The 25704-nt window shown below is 42.1% G+C and overlaps 1 protein-coding gene across 5 annotated transcripts in view; it reads right to left on the bottom strand.

Moving 5' to 3' along the window:
* CALCR (calcitonin receptor) overlaps positions 1-19697 on the bottom strand; it is a 167739-nt gene extending 148042 nt beyond the window's left edge. Inside the window, exon 1 of one of the 5 annotated variants that reach the window (XM_054818261.1) lies at positions 19285-19697. The gene's annotated coding sequence lies outside the window, so the exon portion shown is untranslated. The remainder of the gene's footprint in view (positions 1-19284) is intronic. The other 4 variants (XM_054818264.1, XM_054818260.1, XM_054818263.1 and 1 more) reach the window with 4 other exon arrangements.
* Positions 19698-25704: the final 6007 nt, after the last annotated feature.

Here is a 25704-nt window from a genome sequence, read left to right as displayed (position 1 = left end):
AAGAAGCACTCCAAATAAACTTGTAATACTGCTGAATATGTGTCTATTAACTACAGCCTATCATCCTAACTAGCTCTGTTTCTATCAACGTTGACTAGATCCTTCTCTTGGCTTAGCTGGCAAATCTTCTGGGATGGGAACAGTGTTTTGGTTTGGTGTTTGAAAAGCCCTGAAGAGAAGTCTCCAACTACTCTGAGACTGACAATAGCATAGTTTAAAGAAACCTAATGTCCTGGTTTTAGCGTAAAACCATGACACTGAATTTGACATAATTAATAATGCACTGAGGTGCTTCAGAAGCTGTTCCTTTCTTCAAACTGGACCTCAGTTTGCCTAAATGTGGGGGTGTCAGTCCTACAGACCACTTATTAGCAGAGCAATAAAGGGCACCTTTGACTGGAAAGAAAAGAAACTTCCCCACGTGGCCCTCCTCAGGTACCTGCGTGGCACTGTTTGGTTCTGCACACCTCTCAGCGAAATCTAAGAGCAAGCTCCAACACACAAAGACTTGAAACATCCCTGGGGGTTCCTGTGTCAGCCCAGCTCCCCGTGCTTGCACATCAACCTGTGACAGATGCACTGACTAGGCTGCCGATTTGTTAAGCAATTGCCACAGAGCCTGAGTTATGATTACAGGCAGTCCTTGTTACCAGACACCTACTGCTTTAACATCAACAATGAAGATGAGTCATTAAAGCAACTTCAGAGCATCAGCGAGCAAGTGCTGAGACAAATACGTCTGTCTGCTGTGACGGTGTACACTGTGACATCTGAGAGAGCACTGCCCCAGGGTGCTCTCTGCATTATTATCTCTCTCCCCCCAATGCCTATCTCAAATATAGAAACTCCACTCCTGCTGTAAGCTCAAAGGGAGAAGGAATTTTGCCCTTTCACTTTCCTCCAGCATACTGCTTATTTTAGAAGACTTCATTAATCTATCCAAGTCTGAAACTTAGTTTATTGGGGTCTTTCCTCTGTCTCTAGTAATACAGCTCCTCTCAGCTTTTTCCAAACAGCAGCAGCAGTTTTCTAAATTGCCATGATTCACACATTACAAAGGGTGGGTATGAAACTATCATATGAATTTCGGTCTGGTACAACCTGGGAAAGTTATGGTTGGCAGCAGATAAACTGAGATGGTGTGTTTGCAGACTCAGGAAGATGACTTTGCAGTTCACACTTGGTTAGAAGATTATCCTTGTAATCCTCAGACATATTCGTTTAATGTGGTACTGCTTCTCGACACTCCCACCAGGAAGTTTCCCCATACTCTTCCTGTAAAGGGGATTTTCCTAACCCTGGAAATATTCTTTCACTTTAAATATTTACAAAAAATAAGCCACTATCTTTTTTTTTAATTCTGTCTTCTGGGGAGTTTTGGCTCTGTAAAGACAGATTGTCCCAGGCAGAGTAGACAAGGATGGAAGAAGTTATAGAGATGGACTCTTTGATCAGTCTATATGTGAGAAGCACAACACTGAGCAAGCATGTATAGAGAATATTAAAAGAGCTGTATGCCCCTTAAAACAACATCCTCAACACAATTTGGGATGTAATATACATTCAGAATAAATTTTCACTTAAATAACAGAAGGAATGAAAATAGGTCAGTATCTCAACCTGGTTTTTTTAAACGTTACTTCTCAGAGTGACCTGACAACCTGATGCAAATTAACTGGATAAATGACTTGTTACAATACCAGCACTTGGAGATATGATTCGATCCATTGCAGATAAGCAAAGGATAGTGTGGCATCTTTATCTCCTCAGTAATTCACAAACTTCAGAGCAGCCAATTGGAGGAAAATGCTTCAAAAATCACAGTCTATGTTCCATTTGATGCAGATCTGTGAATCCTATTCTGTGCAAAAAGGGCTTTAGAACTAGTGAGACTTGCTCAGCTACTAAGTATGTTTATTTCAGATCCTGTATTATTAGACAGTGGCTGTGATTTTTTTGAGTTGTTTCCAGCCATGATGAACTGGAGCAGACTTCTGCCACTTTTCTGCTCCAAGGAAGGTGAACCTGCAGGCAGACGAGGAGGTGGCTGTTCAATTTGAAGAACAGATGTCTGGAAACGCTTTCTCAAGACATCCCTGGCTGCTCAGTATCCTGATCCACTGCACATTCCCAAACATTTTAAGCATATTTGTTTTCCACCTGCAGTCAGTCTGTGAATTATCTATGTGCTTTCAGATGGGACATTGGTTTAACTGAACGGACAGCTGGTACCTGATGCTGATGTCCTGTGCCAAACACTAACAGTTTGAAGCACAAGCCTATTCAAACTACATCCAATGACATCATTCATATGTAGAATTACATGCAAACACATTAGCAGTAATGGGTTTGTAACAACACCCACTTCCCCAGCTATCATCAGGATTATTTCTTAGGAAGAAAAAAGTGAACACATTTCAAAAATGAACAAGATGTAACAGAGGTAAATTAAATGCAGACAGTAAGATGTCACAATCTCTATCGTCAGTTGCTCAAATATAAACATGATGTCCTAATCATTGCATTCCAAAAATGAGTCCTTAAGTTAGACCAGAGTCCTTAAGTTAGAAAGTACAGCAGTGGTTTCAGTAGGCGCTGTGAAGCTGTAGCTTGTTGTAAACTCCCTCAGAAACTTGCTCTGAACCAGCGAAGGAAAACTCATTCTCCCTCTCTCTCTTCCATTTAGATTCCCAAATACAGATTTTTTTTAAGCTTGGGGGCTCCAAATTTAAGAGCTTTGACTTAAAATCCTCGCAACAATATAACTTCTGCACGTGCCGATTCTGTGATAATCAATTCAAATTGTGCAGAAAAATGGTTTTAAGGAAAAAAAAAAAAGAGAGCTACTAGCACTGTGTTAAAAGGATGCCACCTACTGGGCATCTCATCAACCTCTGGTAAAAGACCAAGAGAGGTAAATAAGTAGATCTGAGAAAAATGAAAATGTCTGCTTTGCAGGAAAGCTCCTTAAAAAGAAAAAAAAAAATTAATAGCTCTCTGTGCTCCTTAAACTCACGATTTTCTTTCCTTACTGGCAGCTTTCTCATGCATCCTTTTTTCCCCTGTAGTAGTAGCAGCAGCAATAGCCATGTTTCATGAGCATTTATTCTTTGTATTTTTCTCCTAACTCTTCCCCTTCCGGTGCCTATATTCCTGCTGAGAAGGTTGCATCTTAACAATCTGTTCACCAGTTTTTTCCATTCTCCTCCCTTAGGCTAACAGGTACTGTCCAGGCTTCCCATTGCAAACAATTAAATGATGCAATATATGTGCACACATGCGGAGATACACACAAGCAAACATGATGGAATTAATATCATGCTTTAGGGGAAAATCAGACTGTGCTTTAGGCTCTCCTTGCTATGCGGTCAAAAAGAAAAGTTAAAAATGAGGTTTAAGCTTTGAGTTTATATTTCCTGGTTTTGTGAGATTATCTCAGCCCTGTCACTTAATTGTTCTGCCACTACATTCTGCTGCAACTACTGAGTTTTCTTTTTATTTAAAATACTGCTTTTTAGTAGGAAACTGTGAGGCACTTAGGGAACTACTTTTGTTATATCTAACATCCCTTGCAATTGTGAAGTGCAAAATATCAGAAAAAACCTGCAGTATTAGTATGAGTTTATAAAGTCTCCAAACTTAAACATAAACCTTCAGAAAAGTGTGCAGTTCTTGTGCAGTTTGTTAGTCAAAGAACTAACAAAACAGAGGGCCACATTCTCATTTACCATTGGGACCAATTATACTACTCCAGCAGTTAAATGACTTTGAAACAAACATTGATTACATTTATACGTACCATCTCGAGACTCCTTTTCACTAACAGATTAATGCAAAGGGACATTAATTATCTAAGCACACTGTAATTCTTTGCATTAGATCCTATTCTCATTTTCACTATGGTCACTATTCACTACATTGACAGTACAAAGAGGACTTTGTATGAATCAACGGTTTTCAAGTAAGAATTAAGGCTTTAATATAATAACATTGTGATGTACAGTGGGTCACAGGGTTGGTTTACGTAGTATAGTATCACTATGCCTACGAAGGGCATCCTCCTTTTTGTAACTGGAAGAAGTATTTGGTGCAGAAACTGATGTGGTAACAGCACAGATATGCTTTTCATCCATCAGTATACAGTTTCTTCCTCTCACCCACACCAGGATGAGCCTACTCACATTTTTCTAACTGCCCACTCCATGGGAACTCTGTTATTTTTTACCATTCCACTTCTATTACCACAGCACAATAATTTGTGCTCAGCCAGTACCTGGGTGTCAAGCAAGTCAAACCCACTCTTTAAATCCGTGCTTGCAGAGCTTTCATGCCTGTGATTCTCAAAAGGAACAATTATGTTACAAAAATCTCAGCCTTTGCCTGCACAGTGGAGGGACAAGCTGTCACGTTCGTGCCAGGCTGGAGAGCGGGCAAATGTGCGCCCGAGATTGGCACTGAAGCAGCCTGAGGCAGCGAGAGTGAGGATGCAGTCTTTTGTGTTCGGTGCTACATCAGCCTGGCAACACTGCTTCTGACCCCCGCCGGCACCAGAGCGAGCCAGCATGGCTCGGAGCAGCATCACTGCAACAGGCACAGCCCTGTCCCACGTCTGCTGGCCAGAAAAAGCTGAAAGGGTTGCTGGCATCTAGCTTCCCTGGATTACGGTTTCTGAGGCCACCACACACAGCCTCAGTGCTGGGAGCACCTGAGATAAGCCCAGTCTCCTCATTAGACACCAAAGATATTAATTTTGTGTCATGCATTTTTATTATATTTTACCATTCCACTTCATAAAAGGACAGATGCCCTGATTCCAGTCTGCATAACCACTGATTTAAATGTATGAATTCAGGCTTGCGATTTAAGTCGTTATGACTTCTTTATGGAAATGCCCATTATACACTGTTTCCCAATCTCTGAAAAAGAGAGTTCTGCCCAAGGGTGGCAGAAATTATGGGAAGAAAAATGCAAAAGAGAGAGTGTTTTTATTACTAGCCAACCAGATTGGCTCTAAGCAAGATGGCAAAACAAGATCTGTAAGCAGATGGGATACGGACCTTGTTTCAGAGTGACAGGAATTTGCATCATGCACACAGACCATGCTTTAAGAGTGTATCTCCTAGCTACAGAAATCCCTAATTCTACCTACCTACATGTGATAGATGATAGATTTTCTTTTTCCTCCTCTTGGGAAAAGTCACATGGCACAAGTTAGCTTGTACAGTACTTTGAGAAGGACTACATTCCTCCTCTCTGTGTGGCACTGCTTCTTACTTGCTATGTTTGCCTAAAGAGTTAAGTTCACTTAGGATGAGGATACTATGGGAAATGCTGCTTTAATAAAATTACAAGAAAGATCTAAATCATTAACTTTTAAGAACACCAAAGCCACCTTCTCACCCTTTCCACCCTCATGCTTTGACCATACCTAGTGATTCCAGATAATACCTTGCTGAAATGTCAGACAGAATTAAGGAGGAGAAAATTGCTCAGGAATAAGAGTGTACAAATTAAACAAGGAGAAAGACAAAAGACAGTTTTCCACCAGATCTCCTTCTCAAACAAATGTGTGAAAACTTGAAGTGTTTTCCTCCCTCTCCAAAAGTCTATCCCCCTATTTTTTACTATTAAGTGGGAGTTCTGTCACACATAATCGTATTGCTCTGGGATTCAGCAGAATTTGAGGAAGTTAGAGTACCAAACAGGATTTCACCAGGCTGATATTCCTCTCTTTATGTTATGCACACATTACAAAAGGTACGACGATCTGTGAGTAACGCTAGAGGTATCTTAAGAATGGCAAACAAGTATCTTTGCTATTTTACAGTATCCCATATTCTAACTATTTTAATAGCAGATCACATCTTGCATTAGTTCCTGTCACAGAAAAACTCGCTCCTGACACACTTCAGTCTCACTGACAGGATGGCAGCACTTCCAGTTACGGGAGCTAACTCATGCCCTAGCACTACTTCGTTTCTCTTGCAGCGTGTGCAATCTACTCTTACAAAAATACCTTAAAAGGAAGCAGAGGATGAAGAAGAGAGGTGTACCTCTTTTATCAGGCTAATGCTAATGATCCACAGAGAAAATGAGTTCTTCATGGACTAGCATTTAAACGTGAAAGCTAACAGACTGGCTGTCATACTGTCACCTTCAAGATTGATGAGCTTCGACTATTCAGTGGCATTAAGACCACTTTAATATTAGCTCTCAATAGAATCCTAAGTATATCAGCTTTAGCTTTCTGAACTTTTTATTTGCAGCCTAAGGCTTTTAAATTTCTGCAGTTTTCACTTCCCACCTTTGATTTTACTAATGGATAAAATTTGTAGCAAAAACTCTGTGTTTGATGATGCTAAAAAATCTTTTAAGCAAAAAACATATGGTACTTTCCTGTGTTTGTAAATCACTGGTGTCCTTATCTCATATAGAGTCTCTTGGAATAACATTAATAAAACTAAATTCATGTAATAAAGTCAGATGATTAAAGACTCTGCAGTTTATAAAGGTAACTCCGAAATTAGAAGCCACTTGGGTAACCTTTATTTAGCCTTCTTTGGGATAGGTACTACAATTTTTAATTACTTGTCCTTACACTTCTTTTTGCATTGGAATCCTCCTTCACTGGGTTTTTAAGGATGAACAGTGCCCACTGAATAAAAAGTGATTCAGTACTTTATTTTATCACTGGTATTTAGTGGATTTCTTGTATTGTACATACATCAAACCTTGCACGGTAGACAGATTTATTCATCTATGTCGCTTTTTCCTTGGTGCTTATAACTGCAGTATAAATGCTTCACTGACAACTAACTCACCTTCAAACTACCGCTGTTTGGTGAGAGATAGTATTATCGTGATTCCACAGATGAGGAGCCAATGTGTTTTCTTTTGACAGCTTGGCATTTTTTTCCTTAAACAAAGAAAGACTTCTAAACCTCACTACCTGCTCTCAGTAGCTCAGCATATCGTATGTATGAAGGATGAAGAAGCAAGATCTAAGACATGGAAGGAAAAATGTTTAAAAGACAGCTGACAGTGTATTGTTGTGTTTTCATAAATGTTGCCATGTGCATCACTAGTGCAACGCCCCCAGCTCATGCAGCACATCCTGTACAGGTATTTCCCCATGGAACATTTCATTTTATTTCAGGGTAAACTGTGTCCATATTTTCTAAAATTCTTGGGCCATTCTTGGACCGTACAATAGAATCTCTTCCTCCTTCAAGTTCTTGGAGAGATGACATAATTTCTCCTATTTAGCAGGTAAGCTGCTACCCCTACTCTGCGTTTCAGTTCCTTTGGGGCGATTAGTGCTTTCAGCCCTTTTTCCTTTCTCCCATTTTTGGATATGCTTGGATGCCTCCTTTCCAGACCACAGTAATGCTCCGAGTCATAGAAAAAAATAAGCTGGAATGGACCTCTGGAGATAACCTAAGTAAGCCCCCTGCTCAAAGCAGGGCTAACTTCAAAGTTAGATCTGGTTATACAGGGTCATTTCCAGGCTAGTTTTGAATTTCTCCAAGGATGGAAATTCTACAGCCTCTCTGGGCAATCTGTTCCAGTGCTCAACTGTTGTCATTCATCTGCTCGCTAATGATTTGGATCTAACTGTGATTTAGAAATGTCCCCAGTATCATGTGATTAACACAATTGGTTTTCAGTGGCATTCACTCTGGTAAGAGGGTGAGATTTTCTGCTATTTCAAGACCTCTCTTCTTTGATATATCTTGTGCAGACGATTTATCAGCAGGCATTTTTGAAACGCTGCCTTCTGGATAAAGTGTTGGCAGGCATTAATTAGCTGCCCTCCTTGTCCTATCTGACTTCCCAGTACCAAATTGTGCATCTAATATAATGAATATGGTTGTTAGAGAGGGCTTGGAAGTGATGTCATTCAGCATGAGTGGGTTGTTTTGTTCCTGTATCATTGCATAATTGTTCTTGTGTTGATTTGTTCCTGATTCATTGCCTTAAAGATCTTTAATATCTATGCATACATGGAACACCCTATCATTTTTCTTCTCTACTGCCATCATCAAGTGCACCCTTTCCCATGGCTTCTTCACTTTTCTAATTAATGTCTTTATTGCCAAGGGGCTCGAAGTGGAAATAGTTACCACAGTGCGGTATGCACTTCTGGTACTGCCGTATAGCTAGATTTTGCAGCAAGCAGTTGACATCCTCTGTCTTCAAACACACACGGAAACTTAGCATTACACAGGCCTGCCAGGCTACATCCTTTTCCAGTTTTCACTGCTCTTAATGTATTTATCAAATTTAATAAATAGCTAAACTTTACAACCAAAATTAATTCTACAGGAGTGTCTGTTATAGAGACATCTGGACACTTCCTTGTATCCTTGGACTTTTATCTGCATAGAATAAATGTGCTCGTATCCTACTAGCCTCATTTTGTGCCACAGGTTTAATTTTTCCTGTAGTCAGTCCCGAAAATTGTACCCCAGTACTGATGCTCATTTTTATGGCTATTTCTTCTTAATTTATTTTAAAAGTTGCACGTCTCACTATGCAGCACATTGCTGCTGGCTGCTTTCCCCAGAGACATTCTTCAGCTGCACACATTGAAGGCTTTGATCTTCTCAGTTTGCTTTGCAGTATTTAACATACATCTTCTCAAACACCTGTTTTTCATTTTTCATTGCATGATACTTCCACACTCACTGGCAATTTGCTGGGTTTGTGCCTCTCCAGTATGCTTCTCTTCTAATATGGACTGTGGTTGATGCTTCTCTCTCGGACTGTGCATAGGAGTGATTGCTGACCTCCCACATTTTATCATCTACATGTCATCACCATTACTGAGGTGTCCTCTCATCTGCTCTGTACCTCATGCTCTAGCCATTCTAATGGTATTTTACAATGTTCAAGTGTCCTCCATTAACATACATACTTTTATTTTGTTTTTACCTCATCCTATTAGAAGTTTCCAGCACCCCACTCTCCTCTGAAAAAAAAAGTCTTTTTATAATCAATTACAGCTGGCTGACTTACTCACACCAAAGGACTCAGCAGGTCCTCAGCTTTCCTAAGATTTCTTCCCTGAACAGAGAACTCCTCTCTCTGAAACCATATACATCAAATCACTCCAACTGTCCATCCACATTTCTTCTGTCAGCTTCAGAACTTTTCCCTTATAGACATCTATAAATGTTCTCATCTGTCTGTACAAAAGAATATGAGAAACAGAGAATCTTTCTCCTTTTCCTGCAGTCCAGCAAAAAACTGATTCCATCAACTAAACCTCTGCATTAAATGAAGCTTTCCGGAAGTTCAGGAGGTGTACACTTCTTGCTGTTCTCTGTATGAGAAACATAAAATTTTCTCTGCATTCTGTCTGTGAACTTGGTTTAGACTATTACCATAAAGACCATGGTACCTAGCTAACAGTCAGCAAGTCCTACGCATATACTGCATGCCATGAACTAAACAGAGTTGCTTAAATTAACCAGGTTTTCAGATAGCTTCTGTATCTACACCTTACCCTCTGAATCTCGGCACAATAAACCCAGGAAGAATAAACGTCATTGTCTTAAAATCAGTATGTCAGTGTTTTAACTATGCATGGTGAAAATGGCTCATGAAAGAGAGCACTGCAAAAGCCTCCGTCAGCACGGCTGAAATGGTTACAGCCGTGGCAGACGGACATCCTGTGTGCTTAACTCCTGAAGGCAAATAAAACCTCACCAGAAATCTTCACAGATATCTGCTGACAGCAGAATACTGGTGACAGAAAGGTCATGTATGACTGGCGCATTGTCAAGGGTATTGTGTCTCTCACCTTGAGCTCCTCCATTATGAACTTTCTTCTGTTCTACTCCTGTCTCCTCCCAGACATTAGCTGCTGCTTCTCACCTATTTCCACTCTCCATTCTTTCAGTACCATTCAAAATTCCCAGTCGGACTTAGCTCTTTCCAAGCTTTCTGCCGCTGCAGTACCAATCTCCTTCCCCGGCCTTCAGTTTCTTCCCTTCTTAACTATCTTGCTTTCCCAGCTTCATGACTTCAATATATTTAGTGGGGAAGAGAGGGGAAGGAATTCTGTCTGTTCCAATGCATCTTCCTCCTACTTCCCTGGTGTCCTGCCAGCTCCCATCCTTACTAGCACCTAAAGGCTTCCTCCTGGGAGTGTCAGTGGTTTTCAGATATCAGTTTGTCCCTCAGCATCTCGCTTGTCAAACAAGCTTGTCTCAAATGCTTCCTGTCCCAAACTCCACTGGCCTTCAGTAGTGACTTCTAACCCTAGTTTCAGTATCCCTCTTCCATGTCTGTCCCATTTTCCCACGCTCCACGCTATTTATACCTCTTCCTGCTCCTCCTTTGTGCTTTAGTCTTGTTCTGTCTGCCCTCGGTTACGCAGCACAGACTGGCTTACACTACCTCAAAACTGTGATTGCAGACCAACGCTCTAAGAATATCAGGGCTGTACAAGTGTGGGTGTCTTCTTACACAAACAGTAGAAGGTTCAGTCCTGATTCAGAAATCAACTACTGCTAAGTCCATTTTCTACCACATGGTAGCACAAGAACTTCTCAGAGACAAAGAGCAACCAGAACTTGCAGACATGAGCAAAACAATATATTCTGCACTAGAGGAGATTTTCAGAGACGATGAAAATTATCTGGCTGAAATTTTCCAAATAAATTCAACAGATTGACGATTGAGACAGTTAACTTGTTTTATAAGTATGAACTGTGGATAGGGCTGTATTCTCTCCCAATATCTCCTCTAGGCTGTTGCATCCTTGTCCATCCAAACCATACCCATTGCAGTGTACAAGATGCTTATTATATTACAGTGCATTTGTTTGAATTAAAATAGTATTTTACTATAAATAAAACACTTTTATACATAATTGAAATTCCACTCACCTGCAAAAGTATTTTTATAATGACAGTAAAAATCTAGATTTCATAAAAAATTTCCTGTAATTCATTTATATGTTTCCTTTTTCACTGAAAAAATGGAACATTTTAAACAGTAAAATTAGTTCTGAAATACATTTTATAAAATTCTACACTGAAGTAATTGGCATAACTAACTACCTTTAAATGTTATACCCATGTGATTTCTGCATGTGGAATTACGTATAAGTTGAAAACCAGAATTCATCACTTCAAGAAATCTCTTACTGAACATGTTCTTTGATTTGGTATGTGGCATGGCTGTAACATATTTGATGACCCACATTATAGTAAATAAGATTCTGACCATATGTTGCAAGTTATTTAGTAAATAGAGGAATTACAGATTTTGATACTAAGAAAACGTTGTCCCAATATTTTGCGAGGGTATGAAGATACCGTCAGTTAACAGTTGAGGTTCCACAAGACCTTTTCTGTGTACAGTGCATACATACCTCCTTCTGGTTTAACCGTACTAATTTCTCACACTCTATAGGCCATTAAGCTTCACTTCTTTTCCTCTTGTTGAAGGGGAGGCTGCTGCATTTTTCACCATGGACTAGTTCAAATAGAAAGATTTGTGTCATTTCTGTCACTGCGCAGACAACTCAAACAGCTACAGCAATGACAAAATGCTGGAGTGGGCTTGGAGTTTTAGTTTGCAAGTAGATCTGAGACGTGAATTATTTTGGGTGGTAGGTGAAAGAGAAGAAGTGAGAAGAGTTATACGGTGACTACCTCAGGTTTTACCAGTGATGACCTCTGATTCATCAGGCATTTCACGGGGTGAACGCATTTCCTTCAAAACACTGCAGATCTGATTGCCAATAAAGTCAGCAGGCATTTAAACACTTACAAATCCAAACATACATGTTTTCTTTTCAGTGCTGAAATTACTCCAGTCTTTAGGAAGCATATACTATCAAATACCATGAGACAATAAAAATGAAAAATATGATAAAAAACAGTGAAGTGGAAAATACTGGGTCTGCTTTATCTGTGAGAACATATGGTAACAATGATTATTATTTATTACTTGATCCTGCTTCAACCCAAAATGTACTTGGCAACATTTGAACACAGAGGAAAATATTGTATTGTAACACAAACAGCTCAAGGGCTTAAATGAGTCAAGCCCTTGAGCAGCCTATAGCAGGGGAAGTGGCCCTCAGAAAATTAAAGGAAGTCTCCTCACACCCAATTTGTTCCCCATCACTGAGTCTTTCTCAAGACTAGGGCTCAAAGGATTTGCTAAACTCCAAGCACTACAACTCTGCACGGTCAGAAGCACATCATCAGCTGTCTATGGGTTACTCTTTCAGTTTCTCAAGGGATGTTCTTAAACAGCCTGAAGCAAAGCCAAGGACTTACCGGAGATGCCCTAAATTGGTCAGACTAAACTACCCTTTGAATCAGCCTCACACTAATCCTGTTTGCCATTTTACTTTGTTAGAAATAGAGTTCCTGGAAGAGTTGCAATATAAAATGTTAAGATTCAATAATCCGCTCAAACACCTGTACAAGCAACTAAACCAGTATCAGTGATCTGTCTTAGCAACACATTGCATATGCGAAATTAAATATTGGAGTGTAAATGAAATTTCCTCTGCTACAATATATGTAAATGCAAGATAGTGCTGTCTATTAGTTAATTAGGCATTTTGTAATGTTACTTTCCAGAAGGTCATCTCTACCACTAAACGCACAGGTGCACATATCATTCAAAGCATCCCTTTCTTCTGATTTCTCCTTTTTCTGCAAAACACTTCCTTCTCTAATTGTTTTGTCATTTGATGTAATTTCTACATCCCATATTCTTTGCTCTTCGTAGTGTTTCCATCCCAGCAGCAACAGCACAGCTGAGGATAACAGCAGCAAACCCACCCTTTCCCCTTCCATATTGCTTGGAGAGCAGGGATTTGGAGGCAAAAGAAAATGAGGATCCCATTAGGAGTGGACTGACCGGTGAGAACAGGAGGAGTTCTAAACAAGAAAGATCGAACGTTTAGTCGCATGAGCAAACTCAGCAGTCTTAGATACCTTTATCAGTACCAAAGCCAATAAGAAATTAAGAAGTTTCTCTAAGCAATCAAAGTAGTGAAGGTGTAAGAATCCTCTCTCTCCTGTCCTTCAGTGTTTAAGGCTGGAGGAGATTGCACACAGCACGTTCAAGGGTATGAAATGCTCACACCCACAGGTTGTTTCAGGCTGATAGTGTAGTTTGGAGATGGACTATCATGACAATCTAAAGATTATCAAGTATCTTTTGTTGTTCATTGTATTCCAATGGATGAGAGATGACAGACCATAATATATAAAGAGCTGTAACTTTACGGGAGAGCATTCATTCCTCTTCTATGAGGAATCATACTTGTCCATCCAAAGATACTTACCATCTGCTTGTTAGCTGACATATAGCAAATTGCATCATCATGTTTCAATGATGACAAGGGAGTGCAATGTAGAAGGACTTAGTGATGAAGCAGCTGCACAGCTACAGGAAACTAGGGCTACAGAATACAGGCTACAGACTAAGGCTACAGGTAACTAAGACTACATGAATGGAGACAAAAATGAAGAAAGCAAGCTGGAGCAAATCATGTGGTGATAGCTCTGCACAAAAGAATGTAGCTTGTGCAACAGAAAGCGAGACACAAACAGGTTCTGTACTGAAGGCAGTGTGCAGCATCACCAGTTTGGTACTGCATCATAACAGCGGTAAATTTAAAAGGGAAAATTGCTTATGGGGGTCACGTTACTTCTTCACAGATCACTTAAATCAAGACAGCATGATTTGCTACAGATAACTGCGCTGGCACACACAACCTGCAGGGAAGATCCAGATACAAGCAATATCAACGAAATACAACTGCAGAGCTACCTGTGATTTTTCTAAGCAGTTAACACTCGTTACTGATATCAGCTGGAGGGAAATCAAAACTAACAGAAATGGAGTCATCCATCTGCATACATCACAGCTGAAATGCTACAGTCACATGAGCTTTCTCGTGTCAGAGCATGCCTCAGTGCTGCCCGAGAGAAACAGAAGTGGCTAATTCACTCCATGAATTTATTCAGTCTTTGATTGCCTTTCTCACTCTTCCATCAAACTCTAAACAGTGCCACGGATTACAGCAATTTGTTGTTATTCAAGCGCTGAAAACTAAGTAAATATTTCACCATAAAAAAATCACACACAGAAAATTCAGTTGACCTTTGAAGGGAACCTGTGCCAAATGTGGAGTCTCATTACAGTCACTAATATAAAAGTAAAATAGAAATTTAGTTTCTTTTTCTTTTACAAGTATATCTCAGCACAATCTTAACCATGGAGCCTTGACATCTTTGTAATAGCAACACTGTGTTTTCAGAAGCATTTCACATAATTTAAAAGAGATTTTTTTAATTGTCAGCTTAGTTCTGGGAAGACAACTGTGAAGACAAGACACAATTCATCTTCACTCACGCAACCTCCAAATATGTCTGTGAACTCACTTGGCACTGCCTGCAGAAGTGTCCAATTTCTAGGACAAAACAACAGAATAAAAATCTGCTTTTCTAATTGTGGAGGGGTAGTTCAGCACTTTGTAGCACATCCAGGAAGACAAAGGCACTTCAAACACTTGCTTTTGAATAACAGTAATTTTCTATCCTGTGCTTTACCCCAACCTAATGAGGACATCACAAACTAAAGTTAACATGTCAAAGCCACCAACAAGCATACATCGTATGATTCTACTCCTTTAAAGTACATACTACTAGAGCTGCTATAAATAAAATATAGTGAAACCATAGATTCAAAAATACTGCAAAATTTATCAAATGTATAATGCACCTAACTCTTGGTAACAGTTAATAACATTCATCAAAAGCCACAGATAAAGAGTGATATGGTTCTTATATACACTGCTGGATATGACCAAGCAGGAAATTATTTGCTAAACAGTGTCACATGAAACTGTGACACTGAAATGTGACACGTGAAACTGAAACGCATGCTTATTTCCAAAAACACTACTAAAAGTGTGGTGTAAACACCTGGTTCTGCCACACTTTCTGCCACGTCTTTTATTAAGTATACCTGAAGTAAATGCCATTCCATGTCACCTTTACTGAACCACATGGGACTACCGTGAAAAAAACCAGGTGTACTGCAATCATGCAGTAGATAAGATGGACTTGCATGAACTGTATTTTTCAGTTTGTTTTGCGTACGATATGCAGAGGTAAGGACACCAGTACAAGTCCATCTCCTCCTGGATCCGGGAAAACTCGTCCCTCCAGGTTCCCTGGTGCTCTGGTGCACAGGTTAAGGTGATCCTTGCAGTAACCCACCTTTCAGGACTGCAGCACTTCAGTACGCAACTTGCTAAAAGCAGTACCAGTTCGCCTGTCCACCATATGATCCCAATTCACAAGGCATTTTGGGAACCATGGAAAAATCCGTAGCATCATCTATTCTCATTCCCAGTGCTATTTGCTAGCAACTATGTTCAATGACTCCACTTTCTCCTTCTGGCTGAACACCAAAATTTCTTTTCTTCCTTGGTTTAATGGTAAGTCTTTGCATATGTCCATACAAGCCAGCACAGGCAGTCAAATGGAGAGGGTAATTACCATCCCCAGGTCCTCCCCACCCTCGGGACCCATATCCTTAACCACGGGTCACCTCAAAAGCATGGAGGCAACTGAACGGCTCACAGACTCACTGGTGAGGCAAAGCCATGTCCTTGGTTTGTTCAGAAGAATGAGAACTACCTTTGAGGAAATTTACATCTAGGCTTTCTCTGCATCAGAACCACTCATTACAGCATCTGTATTGTAGCATGGCTCTCATACAAAACACCACCTCTGTAACGCTGCACCATGCTCATGAGCACCCAGGGCTCATCCCGAAGCAGTCATTCCAGGTACCCGAAGCAGCACTGTCACGTAGGCATGGTAGAGACCGGTGCTTTGCTTCTCAGGACTGGGCCACAGGGGGACACGTCTTGCTCCTGGCATTTGTGTTGCACTCACGTACCAGAGGCTTCTAGCAGCCAGACCCACTCCTTCCTAAGTTGAGAAGTGACTAAAAGCAATGTCAAATGGAAAGTGGGTGTAAGACCGAAAAAACAGCACAGAACAAACAACATGTAATTATGTGCTGTTCTTTGGCAGGCTACTGCTAGTAAACATTGAGGTTAATACTGAAGTAAACAAGATCAGACGGAAATAACATACAACCCTAAGGCACTGGTCATTAACTTCTGGGTATCTTTATCAAAGAATCAATTAACATCAATCCTGTTAAAAGGTGCTTGGTGTACCCTTGTTAAGTACTGAGTACTCATGTTTCAGACCTAGGTCATCTGTTGGCCAACTACACGGCCTTCAGCAAGATGTCTCAGTCTCTCTTGACTATTTACATTGCAAATTTTTCAAGAGAGTGAATTTTGCTTTGTGCTTGCGGTTCTAGGCAGGGACCTGACTGGATGCCACTCTAACACAAATAGGGGTTGAAAGTGCTCAGCACACAACAGGATCACCCCTGAAAAGGCCAGGAATGATCTGTGCTAGCATTAGTATGAATTTCAATATTGACTTCAATGGCAACAGTTAGGACCCAAAATCAGTTACCAGATAGAAAACAAAACTCAGCTTACCAACCTATGAAAATGTAGAACCAATGGGCATTTTCAGAACTGATTTTCACGGTACTTGCTAGCACAACTTTCAGTCAAGTGTAGCTCAATTATTTAATTGTTTATTTTCCCAAGAACTGTATTTTGCATGCATAATTTTTAAAATAAATATAGAAGAGTCATTTTTCTATCTAATGTTTTGCAGGAACTCTAAGTCATGATATGCTCTTTCTTCTTCCGTTTTCGCTTGTACAAAAATTAGTGGAAATTATTGGCAGCTATGTTAGTCATGCCAATATTATTACATAACAACTCTTGCAAGTGCCCATTTAGCTTCTTACAGGTCCACAGATACAGATTTAAAATTAATATATAATACTAACTGGCTAGCTTTTAAGCATTGTTCCATTTCTACTTTGATCTGGAAGAGCTGGAAGAAAACCAATTCAGCAAACACTCTGTAGAACATCGTTTTCACCTTTAATGAAAATTCTCAACTTTTTCAGATGGTTTTCAAGACCATTCTGCTGTAGACATGAAGAAAAAAAAAAGTTTTGTAAACTTTATTCAGTCAGTTTATTAACCTAATCCTTGTGAATATACTAATCAGTAATATTTCAATGTTTTTAGAAAAGATGCTCCTATTCCTTCATCTCCCATTAAAGCCTATGAACTGCAGAGAACTAAACTGTAACACAGCTTGATTGTTTGCTGACATTTTTATAATAAGTAAAATATTTAGCAGTTTATTTGTGAACTTTGACACAAGCAACATAATCTGATAATATTCCCCGCAGTACTGTCTGAATACCTCTGTTAAAATATGGTACATATGCGAACTGCAATCTAACTTGTTTATGATGCATTCTGATGAAACTGCCCATAAAAATTAGAGTGTAAGACAAATCTGAACTGCCTACACCTCTTGAAAGCACAATACAGTTTATTACATATACTTCTCTTTTTCTTTTTTTTTTTTTTTTAATATTAAGACCTGTGTGGCTGTTATCCATGATTCTAAAGCAGTGCTATGGAGAGTGCTATCACTTGCAGAATTTAAACATTGCCACTTGAATTTCTAACCAAAGTTGGCTGGCACTCACTATAAAGGATAATGAAGACCTAGGGCAGAGCCCACTCTTTGGAGGGGTTAATCGGGATTTTGCCATTGATCTTAACAGGGCCAACATTTACTCAAGATTTATAAAGTTAGCATACTTTACTACATGCAGGTAGGTACTGAAACACAATGTTTTAGTTCCTTCAGAATAATTTCATGTGAGCGAGCATATGATAGCTATGGTAAGCACCAGAGAGGTAATTTAGCAAAGGTTACCTACTGGTAAAAGTTGTCAGATGTCTGAAGAAGTTAAAAGGAAATATTAGCTCTCCTATATTTAATTTACCTACTTGACAATTATGCTTAGGATTCTGAGGGGTGAATTAAATTCCCTCATCAGCTTGCCACCACCTGCAGTTTGAGATGTTGGTAGCAGAGAAATGTTACCCTAGCCAGCCCTGATACGTTCAGCCCTAGAGCAGTGTAGGAACCCTTCCATCAACCAAACACGAGGCTTCCCCACCTGAGTGACATCCTATGAACACTGGAGGGGAAAAGCAGTGGAAGCAAGAGCTTTATTTCATTCAGTGCCTACAAAAAGACAAAGGCATTTTAATGCGATGGCTTGATTAATTCATTCTAAACTCCCTTTAGCCAGACTACTTAACTCTATTGTAACAGGGAAAGTGCACAGTCCTGGGAAGAATATCACATCCTGTATTACCCTTAAGAAGTTCAAGTGGTACCCAGTGTACGTAAAAGCGTGGCAGGAAGGCATCTGTTAGATATTGACAATATTGACTTCAAGAGGTCTTGGGATACACATCTTTCTATTTACTCTTTCTATGAATGATTTTTTCGTTCATCATTTCGGTTACAATTGACATTCTGTGACTAAAATGAAACAGAAGTTTTTCTCTTTTCCTTACAAATTGTCAACCATGTTAACCTTGTCAAAAAGCCCGCATGAATGAAATCAATATAGCAATTTAAAGACAAAATTGGCAGGCATTTATATTGTACTTGGACACATCCAGCAAATGGTCTCATACATCAATCCACCGTCATCAATGGCAATATTCTGAAACCTACTACTGTTGTTTTTACATTTGCGGTGTCAATTGACAAAGAAAGTACAGATATCGGTCCAGCAGATGAAAAATAACACGGAAATAATATCTGACATGAACGAGAAGCACGGACTAGTGACTCAGGTGTCATTTAAATGCCCTGTACTTACAGGATGGAGAACGGCTATTCTCTATAACCCGCACCGTACCGGCAGCGGTACAAAAGCCAGTGCAAAAGCCGCTGTAGAAACTCCGGGATTCGCCGTTCCCCGGAGCCCCCGCGGCACCCGCGGAACCCCCGCGCCGGCCGGGCCGCTCCCGCGGAGCCCCGCGGAGCCTGCGGTCACTCCCGCGCCGCCGTACCCCCGCGCCCCTTCCTCCGGGGTGGCCCCGCACACGCCGCCGCTGCGGGTCAGAGCTCCTACAAAACCCCCACCCCCTTTTTTTACCCTTTTTCCCCCGTTTTTGGTTATAATGCCAGCCAGGTTATAATGCCCCCCCCCCCGGGTAGCCCCCTCCCCGCCGCTCGCTGGACCCCCCAGGCTCTCCTTCCCGGGGGCGGCGGGTGGGGAAAGGCAGGCGGCAAAGTTGCCGGCACTTACGGTAGCGGCGGTCCCGGCGCTGGCGCGACACCTCTCCCGGCCTCCCGTCACCTCGGGACACCTCCGCGGCGGTTCGGCGCCCGCACCGGCGCAGCCCGGACTGCCCTTCACTCCTCGGAGGGGCGCATGGCGCCGTCCGCTCCCTGACACCCGCCTGGTGGGTCCCCGCGTCCCGGAGAGGGCGGGCGGGCCGAACACTTCAGCCGGCGCACGGACAGGCACTGGTCAGGGCCGAGCCCCTCCGGCGGGGCTGCGCCTCGGGAAGCATCTGCCTCCTCTCGCCCGCCTCGCCCGCGACGCGCCCACCCCCGCTCCCCCCCCCGGGCGCCGGCGGGGCTTCGCGCCGACGTCGGTGCGGGGCGGACGGAGAGCGCCCGGTGGCGGCGGCAGCAGCGCCTCCCCCGCGCCCGCCTCCCCGCGGCTCCCGGCCGCCTGCTGCCGGCGGGGCGGACGCGCAGGAGCCGGCGCTGCGCTGGCGGGCGGTGCGGGGGCGAGGGGGGCCGCGCTCCGCTCCCGCCGCACCGCCTCGGGCAAGGGGGAGCCCGCTGCGCGCAGGGGAGGCGACGCCCGCTCCGTGGTCCAGGGGTGCGTCCCTCCGCTCGGCCCCGCGGAGGAGGCGGGGGCGGTAGCGCGGATGCCCGCGGTCGAAAGCCGTTTCTCCCGGCTGCCCTTCCCGTGCGGGGCCGGGGTCCCGGACCGCCGCCGGCCGGGCCTGCGGCCGGGTCCTGCCCGCCATGAGGGTGCGTCACCTCAGGGCGCCCCAATCCCCTCAGCGCCGGCTCCTCGCAGGAGCGCGGGCCCTGCGCGCCCAGGGGCCCGGCCGGAGCCCCCGCCACCCTCCTCCTCCTCTCGGAGAAGTTCCTCTGACCTGAGTCGGCGTTTCGGTCCCATTTCGGGCACCTTTCAGAAGAGGAAACCCGGGGGACCCCGCCGCTCGAGCACCTGGGCTGGAAGGGCGCTGGCCCGGCCGTGGGGGAGGCAGCGGAGCCCGGGCTGCCGGGGGGCCCTGTCTGCCCCGGGGATGCAGCCCCGCGTCCGCCCGTCTGCCCCGTCTCCTGCGCTGCTCTTCCAGCTTGCGTGAACCATTTACCTACCGTCCACCGAGCCGAGGAGGACCAGCAAGGGGTGGCCGCAGCATTCACTGGACGGCAAAGTCATCTAAATTCCCGTTTCTGCTCCAGAAGTTATGTAAGCGCTTTAAACAAAAGGAGAGGCTGAGGAAGACCCTGTTTGTTCTGAGCGCCTCTGGTCTCCTCAGAAGAGCAGCCCCCAGCTACACGGGCATCCAGAGGCAACTGAGCCAACACACACGCACACACACCCCACGATGCGGGAGAGCATCGAGTGATTGTGCATGAAGTATTGCAGGGGAGGACTTCTCTGCTGTGACTGCTCCAAGCTGCACAATGTTTAAATATCAAGAGAGCCACTGTAAGGCTGGGAGAGGGAGCGAATGCACGGTGATTCACCTCTGCACTCCTGCCAAACGTGGCAGTGCGGGCAGCAGGTAGTAAGGTGTCTTCCCAGCAGATGGAGTCAGGAGGCAAACAAACTTGCTAAAAAGGTACCACCACCCGGCTAAGAATAGCTTGCTGCTTTCGTCTCTCTGCGTGAAGGACGTTTCTGCCATCAAATAAAAGAAACTTTGATACCGGCTTTTAAGTCGTCTGGCTTACTTCTGAATGGAAAGTTAGCTCCTATTGAAGTGGTTCTCAAGTGTTTTTCTTCCACCTACTGCTTTCTCTTACAGACAACAGTCAAATTTTACAGCCAGCCCTTCTCATGGAAACCTGCATGCAAACCCAGCCGACTGCCTTTCTGCCTGCTTCCACATAGCTTGGGCTGTGCTGAGGAGGGAGGGAGAGGAGCAAGGGAGGTTAGCACTGGGCTGAGCACGCACCAATTTCCAAGAAAAAGGAACCTCTTTCCACTTTTCCCAGCAGCTGTTTAAAAGGGTGCTTCTAGATAATACCATCAAAGAAATTTGTCCTCCTTAGGATATATTGGGGGGAGGGGGCAGGGGGAAACATAATAAAAAATGAGACACTCAAGGAATACTGATGTCAGTCATCATCCCTTTAAGATTTAAATTTTCACTGTAGGTTTCACTCTTTACTCTTGTGGAGACGAGCAAACAGAGTCAGTGGGAGCTGCTTTTATGAGCTCTCGTAATGCCACAATTCACTGTTCACAGCTTTCCGTAGCAGGAATGGGGAAGTTAGGGGAGGTTTTCATTAGCTGCACGAGGTCTGGAGCCACGGAGCAACACCCCTACAGACCAGCTGCACTCGTGTCCCTCTCATATTCCAGCTGCCCTTAGGTGGGATCAGATGAGTCGTGGTTCCAAGTGCTGGAGATGCTTATGGAAGAAGAACTGCAGAGAAGCAAAACCCTAAGCTGAAGCCTAGGGAGAGTAGGAGCAGCCTCCTTCCCGTTATTGCAGCAATAAGTTCAAAGAGGAAAAATAGCTTTTTTTCATATCTGATAGCCTGGAATATTTTCTTTTCCAGAGGTTTTAGAGGAGGAGTGGGTGGGTCACCAAATAAGTACAGATTGCGTTAAAAGATACAGAAAGCAGCTGAACTACGTGAAGGCAGGTGATGGGCTGTTACCAGTGGTTTCTTCCATAGTCCACCCGTTTAGTTTTTTGTGTGTTGTCTGGCTGATACTGTTCATTCTATGATTGGAAAGCGTCACATTCTCAATGACTGTTTTTATACTTATTTCAAAACAGATTTTATGTTGCTCTGTTTTCTTACTGAGTAGCATTCATCTGCTGAAGTATAAATCTGTCATCCCATAATCTGGAAATAGCTTTTCTAAGGTTTGGGTGGGTTTTTTTTTATAAACTCCCATTCTGTTAACCATTACCTTGCACACAGAAGCAACACTTTCTGATTTGTTCTGCTCTAAGCAATTCCATTGTGCCCCATGGGACTGCAAGCATGAGTAGTTACTATTTGGCATGCATCTGCAATACTGATCAGGCCCATAAATAACCACTGGAAAATTATTGTTAACTGTACCTTGATGGTTTTATTTCTGTTTGTGCTCAGGAGTCATTACAACACTCTGACTTCTGCACAGAAGAGGTGGCTGAGCTACTGCTTTATATTGTGAGATTATAGTGTTGTTTGAAAAGTTGTCAAAACCTGCTTCCAAGATTTCAGTGATTTCATTCTGTTATGAAGGAAAACATTCTTCCGTATAGTATGGAAAGTTGTGCATTTCTGTAGTTTGTCTCATTTACACTATTTTTTTTTCCTGAATATATTTAGTCTGCCTTTAGTAGTACTACAAGTAAGGATGCCACTTGTGAAACAGGCACTGTCCTCGTTTTGTTTGTCAGGTGCAGAATTTGAAATAAATATCCAAGTTCCTAGCTGGACCTATAAACTTTCCATGAATTGGGCAGAGATATTTCCACAATCTTTTGCAGATGCCTGCATTGCGAACTGTTTGGAGGTGAACTATTTCCTATCACGGTTTGTTTATTTTTCCTACGTGGCATGGTGTACACCATAGGGACTACCTGGAGCACAGATAAGAGTTTGTTCACATTTAGTTTCTTTGAAGCGTTGGAAGAGGGAGCATTGAGCTGTCTCCAGAAGACTCTGCAGGCATGCTATACCCTTTGATAAACAGATTATAAATAATGCATTTGAGTAAGGGCTGCATTCTTAATTTGGATGACAAAATGGAAGCAGTAAAAGACAGCATTTATACAAAAATGGCAATACATTTGGCCTAATCCAGTTCAGAGTGAAAAGAATGGGAATTTGCCATTAGCCTTAGCACGTTAGATTAGCCCCTTTAAGGCTTCCATAGGAATATTTAATTCTTTTGCATACAACTTTGTAATCATGGCTTTGCACTCCTAGGAGTGACTTGATTGAAGACCCTGAGAATGGTTACAGCACTATCAGCAGCAACGCAGGCTTCCTAACCCTGCCTGCCTGTAAACACGTCATCTCTGTGAGAAGGAAATTCATGGAGTAAGTATAGCTGCTGTTCAGGCCATGCATCCCTAACTGGATAACTTCTTTCAGTTTTCAGAAAAAGAGGTCACGCTGGAATTTGGGATTTGAAAAATGGCAAGTAAACAGCTTTATGAAGCTACTGCCAGTTGAAGAAGTCCATTCCAAACATGAAAGGCAACATCAGGAGAAGTATAGAAATGCTCAAGTGGCTGGAAGGCGTATGAACAATTTAGACTAGGAATATTAGGGGAACAGAACAGTGCTGTGCCATAAGAGACACGTGTACATTTGGGAAGTTGTTACAGGAAGGTGTGTGAGTATGTTTGATGAATGGGGAGGGGTAAATCCAGAAGAGCAGAACAACAATACTCAAAATAAGGCACGATCTGTGTTATTCAGGCACCCCGGGCTCTGACATACTGCACCACTTAGATCCTCAGTTCTACCAGGTTAGCATCGTGTTAAAAAGAGTTACTACATGGCAAGATATCTTCTTTAAAGCTACATTTCCCTTCTCTCAGCCAATGTAGAGACAATAACAATCACTGGTCTTACGCGTATTTGAAATTCTGTAATAGGTGAAGCAAATGTCCCACAGAGCAAAATACTGCAAATTTCTCATATGCCTTGTGCTGTCATGTTGACCCAAGAGTCCTCTCTTGAAATAGGAGAACCACTGTGCTTGGGTGAGGGTTAATTCTGATTATGCTTCAATGTGGATGTTATTTCTGCTGCCATTGTAGCCTCTGTGAATCCTCCGCCAACTTGAAGCTCTAATGCTCCCAAGTAAGAAGGCTGGAGAAAGAAGGTTTCAGGAACAGCATTTTTGAAGATGTGATAGAAATAATTACGTGTTAGAGAGACCAAAAGAGAAAGTTAGAATAAAGCAGGAGAGAAATGGGAAAGCATGCATATCTGGACAATTCCTCTAATGATCTGGACACACAAGAGCATTTACTTTTAGAAATACTCTGAGAAAAGAAATAGCCTGACTGGGAAGTAACCTGGTGGAATTGTCAGGAGGACATAATATCTGGGTCACAAAAAACTTTTGTGTGGAAATTTTGTGTTTCTATTCCCAGAAGCCATCAAATCATCCAAGAAGTAACTGGTTTTTTTAAGACAGCCCTTTTAAAAATTAATGGATTGTGTTTAATTTTATGTTAGCTTTGTTTGTAGAAACCTGAAAATCAAGACTTATGTGTTTATCCAACATCAAACATCTCATTAGAATGATGTACAAATTGTCTTAATGTCACAATAGATTTATCTCAATCAGTTGCTTATTGTATAATAATTTCAATTAGTTTCTTAATGTACAAAAAAAGCATGGTAATTACATTTGCCTCCTTGCTTAAATTTGTAGTTTTAATTTACGTTATTTAATCCATCCAAGTATTGATTCTTCCGTTCACGTCTCAGGACGTTCTTAGAGGATCTCTGAAACATTTTGGAGTGAGAGAAAAAAGAGAAATATGCCTCTAAAAGAGAAAGATTTTTTTAAAGAAAAACCCCTTCAGTCAGTAATTAGGAAACACAGAAGCAAAAAATAGGAAATGAAAAATACAGGAACATTAGTTGTATTCGTGTTTTCAAAGAACAAGGAAAAGTTAATAGATTCCATGATATAGAAATTTCAGTTATTAGTATTTATACTGTATTCAGTTTTCTATATAGAAAAGACTATTTTAATGTAGGAATTAGTGATACATGCTTTCATTAGTAGAGCGCTCAGTAATGGTACATATTGGTAGCAGAAGCACAGTGGGCTTTGCTTGCTCCGTACAAGGGAAGGAAAGGGAAAGCGAACGGGATAAGGAAGACCTAGGCAATGGGAACGTTTCTGAAGAGCGAGCACCTGATTCGCTCAGAATCAGCGGGTATTTTCCAGCTCCGCTCGGAAGCTGACACCCTGGGCATCGCTGAGCCAGTGTGTACCTGTACGTGGTTCTAGAGAGAACCTTGGCCACACATCAAAAAGAAGAGCTTTTCAGAACTAAATGAACTGACAGCTGCTAGAAATTTCTTCCCTGGTTTATGTACTGTATATAAATCATAAAATATTGTAGATTATATAAATGTTTTCTGGAAACTATTCCAAGAGCACTATGAAATTTCTGCAAACCACCAGCAGCACATTTCATAAATCAAACATAACTTGCAAGATCCCATCAGCATAACCTTTACATTAATTGATTCACTAATGTAGTTTTAATATGAGAAACTTCACATTATTTGGAGTTACAGGCGATGCAAGAATCTATATTAATACTCAAGACTCATCTATGTGCTTTTATACAGATAGAATTTCATATCTTTGTAAGAATGGTCCAGGGCCTGTGTATCGTTCAGGCTTTACTTATCCCCTCAAAATATGCTTTAAGTAAAATGAAAGTGGCGCTATAAGCTCATATTGGTTCTGTGAACACAGGTGAATTTT

The sequence above is a fragment of the Grus americana genome, chromosome 2, assembly GCF_028858705.1.
Source record: "Grus americana isolate bGruAme1 chromosome 2, bGruAme1.mat, whole genome shotgun sequence".
NCBI lineage: Eukaryota > Metazoa > Chordata > Aves > Gruiformes > Gruidae > Grus > Grus americana.
Note: the sequence above shows the minus strand (reverse complement) of the source record. Positions and strands in the feature narration are given on the sequence as shown.